The following is a 10,131-nucleotide window of genomic DNA, read 5'->3' as shown; positions in this document are numbered from 1 at the left end:
CTCTGCTTGTTCTGACAAGTGAAAACCTCAGGAAGAATTTAGCAATAATCCTGCAATGTAGCCATTTGAAAGGGGAGCAGCTTAACCCCTTATTGTGTGCACACCTTTGCTGGAATGCGGCTCTTGTCAGGGCAGTGTCCCTCCCCATGTGTATCCTATACAAGGCAGAATCAAAACAATGAGTGGCCACGAGTGTCTCTTAGTGACACATAAAAGCTCAGTTGTCTACTCAGTTATTTAAACTCGGTAAAGAGAAAACAGTCCAAACACAACAAATAACAGCCCGATCACATACAGTTGTCTGTGTATTCTGTAACTTTTTAAAGTTGCGGTACATAAATGCTGTAATTCTGAATCCAGCTTTTACAAATGAGATTTTGTTTCCCGCCGTCATTCTTATCTGAATGTATAAAACGGGGAATAATAAAGATAAAAACTTAGAATAACTTGTACTGAGTCTGTAATTTATGACAGCAAAGGAAGCAAACATGACTTCCAAGCTGAAGCCGTTAATTCAATAACTCCAGTAAAATCAGGAAGTGTGTACTGCTTCTAGAGTTATGTTTATCTTTATACTTTGTCTAAATGGCAACCAGCTGTGCTATAAGGCTGTCGGCTGAAGCTCAGGCCATTCACAAAAACACGTATCCATTGAGCATTCAAACGTTAATTGTTGTCAGATGTCGGGGTTAAATGGCGCTCTCTGACTCAAGTGGACAGAGAGGAGTTCTTGGACAGGAATCAGCCCACCAGCCTGCCATGGAGACCCCAACACACCTGCCTCTTTGTTTGGCCTCCCCCTCAGCCTGTCTGTAAGAAATTAATGCAAGTAAAGTTGTGGGGAAATCTGCAACTGCAAAATGAGGTAGTCACCATAGCAACAGACAGGAAGTAGTGCTTAAGCGGTTTCCTGATGGCTTCCTCTTTATCGTATAATGACATCTCACAAGGAAACATTGGTGGGGAGAACTCTGCTGAACACACTTGGCTGCGTTTGCGTTTATCATCGTGCGAAGGAGTTGCACAACGAGCTCTTACTTGCCTCACCTCACCACTGTTCGCTTACGTACACAACTTCTTTGGTTAAAAGATAATAAGAGGATCCGAAGTTATGCCACTTATCTTTCATTAAAAGGTCTCAGGAACGGTGCAATGGCCAACCTCACTCACACACATAGTTACTCACATAATGGCAGTGTGTTATCACAAGATGACTAAAGCAAGTCATAAACTTCATAACTACGGAGGTCAGAAGAGTGCGACTCGAGATTTGGATCTGGAACCAGACAGAACATGGTTCTTTCTGCATGTTTGTTGAGTTTCCACTTTCTGTGTTTAAAAACAGATGGTGAGAACAAATCAAGATGAACAAATGCAGCTGGAATGGACCTTTAATCTACAACTTTTTTGAGTAGTAAAAAAACCTAAGTAGGCCTCAACATTAGGCTGCTTCATCTCTTTAAACTTTGGGAAAGTTTCTGCTGTGATTATTTGTCAAACAGCCAATCTTGTCAGTTTTAAAATGATGGCACCACTGGTTGGCACTGTTGTCTTCCACAACGAAGGTCACAGATTTATCTCCCGGCTGGGGTCTTTCTGCGTAGAGTTTGCATGTTCTCCACGTGCATGTGTGGGTTTTCTCAGAATGTTTTAGTTTCCTCTAACTGTCTGAAAACATATGTATAAGATTAATTGGCTACTCTAAACTGTTACTAGTTGAAAGTGAGAGCGTAAATGGTTCCCTGTGACCTTGAGAAGTTCTGACACGTGAAACATGTAACAGTCAAAAAATCATTGCAACTACTCACTTTTATATGTCATTTTGGCACAAAATATAAAAAATAAACCGATGATGAGCAGAATTAAAGTTATGAAATATATTGCGGGTGTGGACAGTTTGAGCTTGGACTGATCTGCTTGTGGTATCTGGATAATATCTGAGACAAGAAACTTTATTTTCAGATTTTCAGATAACGGAAAGTTAACAATCGACATTTAAGTGATAAGCCCAAGAATGAATTTTGAACTATTATTATTATTATTATTATTATTATTATTATTAGTAGTAGTAGTAGTAGTAATAGTATTTTGTGTATTTTATGACAATATATCGATATTTACAAGTTTAAATTTTGTTTTAGGGGCCAAACTGAACATGTTTATGAAACTAAATATTTAAGAAAAGCAGTTTGGTCACTTTTTGGCTGAACCGCACCACTTTATGTGCATTCCTACTGAAGAACAAACTGATTTAATATGATGAACAGGGATCGTTGCTCATTGTTTCAGGTGAGCTAAACTGGTCCCTTGAATGTCATTATGCAGATGTTCCACATAGTGATGTTAAACTAAGAAAGGTGTTCTCTACAAGTGAAGCATTCCAGCTTTCTAGGGTGGACCTAAAACCTCTGAGCCATTAACACACTGAAGGTACAGGAAAAACTTGAAATGCTTAAACTTAAGGCACTTAACCTGTAATTTCACCATCACCTCCTAGTGGTTGATAAAAGTATTGACAGCAGACATTTACTCATGCTTTTAATAGTCTGATTATTTTCTGGGAACACTGGTTAAATGAGTTATCTTGTCTAACTGTGGTTAGACAGTACTTGGTCACTGCATGTTTTAAACTTTCTCCATGTAGGTTAAATTCAACTCTATTAACCCTCTCAGCTACCGTTTTCTGCCATGCGGTTCGTTGATGACAGAAATGTACTCATAGTTTAAAGAGCATTTCCCACATGCTACAGATGTTTGAATTTCATTTCTAAAGTCTATAAAATGGCACAAGGTGTAATAAATTACCAAACCTGCAGAAAACAGGTTATTTTTTCCTGAAAGTTGGAACAGATGAAGCAAAGATTGGCTGAATCCTGGTTACACCAAGTGTCAGATTTAAACCATCAATAAATGTCCCAACCTGCTTGTTAAATCCTGACAGCTGAGCAGTTTCATATAATCAGTTTAATTCAGTGATACATAGTAAATTCAGGACCACAGGTCTATAAAACAGTGTTGCGAAGTAACCATACGCCCAGGGGTGAAAAATCCAGGGTGGGTCGGGGAGGTCCGGACTACTAAATTTGGAATAACAGAGATTGTCCCCCCATCATTATAACAGTGGTACAGTCCATCACAATTAGCACATAGGAGTGGTGGACACAGCATGAATAAAGACTTTCCTGTAATCTCAACTCCCAAAGTCACTGCATTAGAACAGTGGTTGGATCTCCAGTTTCCCATGTGGGAGACCTGAGTTCCTCAGACCTCCACTCATTTCCTTTGAACGTTTAATGTTTTGATGCAATGATTTGCTTCCAGTTTTATACATTTCCACAGCATTTTGTTTGCGTCGGCACCTCGAGGTGTGTGAAAGTCCAGCCCTGCCACTAAAACAGTAGCTTCTTCTTCTTCTTTTTCTTTCAGCTGTTCCCTTTTCAGGGTTCACCACAGCAAGTCATCCTCCTCCATCTAACTCTGTCTTCTGTGTCCTCTGTCCTCTGTCCTCACACCAGCTCCCTCCATGTCCTCTCTAACTGCATCTCCTCTTTGTCTTTTTCCTGGTAGCTGCGTCTCTAACATCCTTCTACCAATATCCCCACTGTCCCTCCTCTGCACATGTCCAAACCATCTCTAACTTTATCTCCCAGTCCTTCAACCTGTGCTGTTCCTCTGATGACCTCATTCCTAATCCTGTCCATCCTCGTCCCTCCCAAGGAGAACCTCAACATCTTCAGCTCTGCCACTTCCTGTTCTGTCTCCTGTCTTTTTGTTAGTCCCACTGTCTCCAAACCATACAACACAGCTGCTCTCACCACCGTCTTAGAAACTTTTCCTTTGACATTTGCTGACTTTGACCTTGGTTGAAGCAGAGGCAAGTGCCAAAAAAAAAAATAGTGCTGATGGAATGGGATTTTCACCCGTGCTTATGCCCTGCTTAAGTAGAACGTTCAATGTTGATTCAGAGTAATTAAAGAATTTATAGACTGCATCAATGTAATTATTGTATCAGTAAGTTTATTATTAAATGCCAAAGAACATAATAAAAGTGAAATAGAAACAACGCTCTTGGCCTCCAATACTTGCTTTACATAATTTGAAGTTCTGGCTTGGGTTGTTTCATACATAGAGGATGTTACTTCCTCTTTTTCAAACCGTTAACATATGGAGGAATATTGTGAAACCTGCCATTTCTCAGTATTCAGGGTGAAGATGTCACTGTTCTTTAGAAAAACATCTTCACGTCAATAAAAGCCTCTGAGGCATCGCATAGATGAAACATAAAAACAAAATGCATTTCCCATCTTATTGTCCATCCCTGGATGCAGAATGTTATCCATCTGTAAGTCACTCTGAGCTAAATGTTGCTCATAATTATGTCTAAAAGGACAAGACTATATAACAAGTTTGAAAGTAGTATTAGTTTTCAGACTATATTTCCTTAAATGCTGCACATTCAGACAATCTCAAGATTTTTGATGTTACATTTGCAGTTTCTGTGGCTCATCAGCACTGTGAATAAGTTATTGTTCAATGTTTTTATTTATTTATTTAATTCTTCTTCTTCTTCTTTCTTTTTTTTTTTTTTTTTTTTGGGGGGGGGGGGGTAGAAACTGTAGTGCTTAGTGCTTCGGTGATCTTTTAAACAAGGAAATAAAAATGTCCTTTAGATTTACACCTTTTCATATGTCAAAGAAATCAATAATCATATATCTACTAAAAAATCTAAAGCAGTGTATGTTTAAATATAAAAAACACATTTTGACACAAAGGACATGCTGAATATAAGTAGAATCAGTGACATTAGCCTTTCTTTGTGTGATATTAGTCCAGGAAGCCTTCGTCTCGCCTGCTGTATTTTAATGGTTTAGGGTAAATTGTGTTTTGTTTTGATCTTTGTTGTTGGCAGCGTGACTTCTGTAAACAAGCTAAAGCAACTAAACGGCTCCTGTTAGCGTGCTCTCATGTACTGCAGGGGCCGATGAACAGAGCTGTGCCTGAATCAACGGGGAGCATCCCGAGGCCACGCTGTGTGTCAAACCGAAGGAATTCTTTGGTGCTGATTCTGCTCGACAAAACCATTAGAGCTTTTGTTCTCAGAGTTTTTCTTGTTCATTCCTGGAGTGCAGCACTGCCTGTGTCTGCAGCAGCTGCCATCTTTTCCTCCCGTCTTCATGTAGCTCTTTTCCTTACAGTATATGAGCAGACTTATCCCAGTGATTTCCAATTAAAACTTTATGTAACATTTGTTATTTGAGTTTTTTTTTTAATAATTGAAGTTTGGATTTAATATTTCCTGACAAACAAATTATAATATAAAAAGTTTGAAACATACACAACTAAAATAATGTAGTTATGATCAGATTTCTTATCTTAATGAGTTCAATGCGAATAACAAAACCCTAATTTACAGACAGGACAAAAAAAGAGGGCCTTCGTTTTTTGTTTTTTTTTAACATTTATTGAGATTATATCTTTTTCACTAATGGAAGACTCTATCCTCATAACAGTCTGATAAATGTATTATTGAAAAATATTCAGAATAAATACCACAGACCTAAACATTTTTAAATCATTACAGGAAACATAAAGAAAAAAAAACATTTGAACTCTAAATTGAGGGTTAATTATACTGAACTATTTATCTTTATCTAAATGTGTCAGAAAATTAGGCTTGCAGTTGTTTCATTTATTTTCTTTTCATGACTGTAGAAGTTTCTCACAAGACAAAACTGCAAAGTTCATAAATATAAAGAATGAAAATAAATAAAGTGATTATTGTGTTGCATCGACAACAAAGCAACCTGCAGAGTTTCATAATTAAACAGACAAAAGCTTCATTCTTATCTACATGAATTTGGTTCAATCAAATGCTGCTGGTGTAGATTCTCAGTCATCCAGTCATCCAGGACACGGCCTGTTTCTCCATAAGTCCTCGGATGAGAAGAGAAACGTCTACAGCTACAGAATACAAGTACAGCGTTTTAGTTTTTTACCCTTTTTTGATAAATCAAATGCTGTTACACTTTTATTACACCACCAGTCTCTGTTATTAAACAAGTTTATTTTCTGAATGACAGTTATTAACTATGATGGTTTAGTCTCCACTTTATTGGGTGTTATACTTCACTGTTACTGTAAAGGTTTTTGTGCAAACACAAAAAGTTTGAGCTTTGGAAAGTAAGATCTAAGTAAGACATTTTCTGCATTTTAGTTTGCAAACAGTCTTGGATTTTCTGCTCTTCTCACCATGGATGCTTTTATTTTGACAGTTGCACTGCTAAACACTGACTGTTTCCTCAAAGTGTATAAATACTTTTTAAACAGTTTACATTTTAGTCTTTGCTCAGCATAACAATTCCAAGGTTGGGGAATAAAACCGAACATTTAAACCATAATTAACGACTTTATATTTTACTCTACAGAGGTTTAGTAATTAGATGTGTTTGTACAGTTGATGCAATATTAATAGCTCTTAACTGATAGTAATAAAATAACTTTTCTTTGAGCCATGGGAGAAATAGTCTTTAGGACTTTAGGACGGTGTTTTCTTCGGGGGTTGAGTGCTGGCAACTTGTCAACGGTTTATCCTGCAGGCCTTCAGCTCAGTGCATGATGTGGAAATGTTCTCCCAAGACCTTGATCAGAATTAGAAGTTAACGACGTAGATAAATGAGTCTATTAATATTCTGCTGCCTTGCTGTGTGCCTGTCAGGCCCAAATGAAGCATCCTGATGTTTTTATTAGATTGAAGACTGTAGGAAAAGTCATAAAGAAAATATTCTGTTTCCAATTGTCTTTTAGGGTACACTACCTTTACATAATTTGATATTTGGTAGATTTTTTCCCCCCATTTTAAATATAATGAGGATTATGAAAACATTGACGTGTCTTTTTTGCAAGCTGTAAAAATGTCAGTGGCTAGGTTTGACTTTACAGTAACAAACCTTGTGACTGTAGCCAGCCTGTTTTTTGTTGTTTTCTCTATATTTCTGTACTACTGTAAAGGAAAAAAAAACATTAGTTTTGCCCTAAAATAATACAATGATTGTAAAATGTTGCTTAGCAATAATAAATAGGTTAAGGAAGAAAGAAAAGACCATTTTTAAAGAAACTGCAGAACCCAAAACATCTTCTTCAGAGCTTGAACACCACAGATTCAATGTAAAATAAATGTAAAACATAAAATATGCTAAAAACTGAAACAGTAAAATAAATGCATGCATAAACATTTTAATATAAATAATTAGCCCTGCAGATAAGATAAATAAAAGCTTTGTTTATTCTTTGAAATGATAAAAAAAACAATAAATGCTCATCTCAAAGTATTTTAAGCTTAGTAGTATTTATACTGTGTGCAGGACAAACACTATTACAAATAAATATAATTTAAGACATTTCAAAAACATTTAAAAAGTCAGAGCATTAGAATAATTAGACCTGATCTAAAAAGCATTTTATTTAGCACAGAGAGAGCTACAGCATGAAAGACTCATTAACTTTAATATTTTTTGCCAAATTTATTGATAAAAACCAACAATGATATATGTGACTTTAAATAAATAAATTATGTGGTTTATCAATATCATGTATAATAAAAGTATAATATTTTTTAAGAATGCATATTGCCTGCCATTGTTTTAAACAGAGATACCACTTGGTCTGTTAGCGATCAGAGTACGTGTTGGGAATGACTCTCAGCTACTCCCACACCAAACCTTTGCTCACAATCTGTAAAAATGACTGAGTTATAACTATTTTTGTCTTTACTAAGGTCTACTAGGTGTGGAGTCCATCTTGAATTGGGTTGATTCCAGATGTTAGTCAGCTGTAGATGTACAACCAATGACAAATGAACACATTCACAATTACATGATCGTCCATCGCTATGAAAGGCAGGCGATAAAGAAGGTGCTAAAAATGTCTACAGCGATGTCTGCTGGACAAAAGGACAGAAAACAACCAGTCAAAAAGTAAAAGTGATATTGTCCTGAAATCATTGCATCCCCAGTAAAATGCTTCAGTTTCACTGAATTCGCCTTATTTAAAAAGATGTTCTAAAACCATATTGAGCAGAAATGGATAGGTTTTGGATTTCCATTTTTATGTTTGTATTTAATGTTGAATGTGCTGTGGGTATGAACAACAGTTAAATGTGCCAAATGGACAGAAAACCTGAAGTCTTTAATCAGTTTGATATTCATTTCTGCCTGATTATATTATAAATATTTTACTGTGCCCTTTCCACATTTCCAGAGTGATTTGATAGACAGTTGGCCATTTCATTTATTTAAAAGGAACCCATTTTATGCATTATGGATTTTAAATTAAGAGAAAATGATTGGAATTCAGAGACGGTCGCCATCGCCTCAGCTTCAGAGGAAAACTTAAACACACGCTTGAGATGGCTGCAGAACTAATGAAAGTTGGCTAAAATGTTTTAAATAATAAAAAAAATGTAAGTGGGAGTAATTATGGCAAAAAAATTGAACTTCTAAGGGCTGGAACATGATTCTGCGTTGCAGAATTGGACTCTTAAATGCTGTTCTGAACATATCAATAAACTGATAAGTAACCAGATCTTGACAAGAAATGGTTCGACATGTCTAACTGAGGGGTCACATGGCTTGATATTCAAATGACATAGTTAAGCCCAGGGTTTATAAAAAATACAAATCTGCATTTAAGATACATATAATTATGTTCTTTATGTGACTACAAGAGAAAGTCTTTTGACACGGATTAGAGTTTTGCTTTTTTAAACACAAAGTAAGCTGCTGTCAGTCTGCATTTACAATCTGTCTGCTTTGTTCTACAGACTGTGATCCTTTTAGAGTATTAAACATTGTTCTTTTTTAATTATTTTGTGTGTGTTAATGCCTTGTCATGTTTTTAAAAAGGACAAACTGTGGTAATCACTTCTTGTTGCACAGAAGACCCTCCCAGCTTCAGTAAACTTTCAACCAGTTAGGGTCTGACCCATGGATGTATGGATGTTGCCGTCTCTGAAGATGATGAAATGTTAGGGGTTGGCTGCTGCACCTTTGGGGAAAAAGAAATGGACCGTTTTGTACATGTCTTTTTGAATGATACATACTGTATGTGGTCATTTAAATGATGAACATGACGAGGTTAGAGTTCACTGTTCTATCAATCAAATGATTCCCTGTCACAATAGAAACCTCTGAGTTGCAGTTTTAAGTAAAAGGCAAACCATTTGCAGTGTCCTCACATGACAGTTTTGTTCTGCATGTTCTGCAAACAGGTTAAAGAACCCCAACATTTCCTGAATTTTTCATCCAAATCTGTTTCAGTTTTTACCTGATCTTTGCTGACAGACAGACAAACCAACGGACACAACAAAAACAGAACCTCCTAGTGGAGGAAACAAAAGGGTCACATGTAGGAGCAGAGACAAGTTTTAACAGAGGGGTTACCTGTGGCCTTGACCTTTGACCCCATGAGCCTTGAAATCAACAGGCATCGTCTTTGACCCATGAGGTGTCCAGCTGTGGAGCTTGACATTCCTACATTCCACTGTTACAGAGTTGAAGCACTAGGTCGACTGTGATGTTGACCTTTGACCCCATGACCTTGAAATCAATGGTGAACACTCTTGACCAAAGAGTAGTTTAACATTCCTGTTATACAGCGGCAGAGTTAGAGCACAGTCTTCTCTGTGACCTTGACCTTTGACCGGATCACCACCAAAATGGAATCACTTGTTTGTGGTACCACGTTTGACGTTTCCTGAAAATGTCATCAGTATCTGTTCCTCGCGGTTCGAGTAATCTTGTACACAGACAGATAAACAGACTGAAAACACAACCTCTTTAGGGGAGGTAATAAGAACGAGGATATCAAAGAAGGGCCTTTGTCTCTATGTGACTGTAAAATGTTATTGTTGAGGGAAATGCCGTCAGCTGGAGAAACCGAAGCAAAATGTAAGCAGGAAAACATGCATCAGACCCATCAGTAACTGCAGTCAGACAAGCTGCTGAAAGGAATGCAAATGTTCTTTTCTGCAGACACTGAGCATCGTGTTATCTTTGGTTATCCAGCTGCAAGACGATATTTCATCCTGCTGAAACTTCCCACCTGTAGCTCCTCTCCTGACATGCCTCTAAGATA

The sequence above is a fragment of the Kryptolebias marmoratus genome, linkage group LG16, assembly GCF_001649575.2.
Source record: "Kryptolebias marmoratus isolate JLee-2015 linkage group LG16, ASM164957v2, whole genome shotgun sequence".
NCBI classification, from domain to species: Eukaryota; Metazoa; Chordata; class Actinopteri; order Cyprinodontiformes; family Rivulidae; genus Kryptolebias; species Kryptolebias marmoratus.
This window is presented reverse-complemented; position numbering follows the sequence as displayed.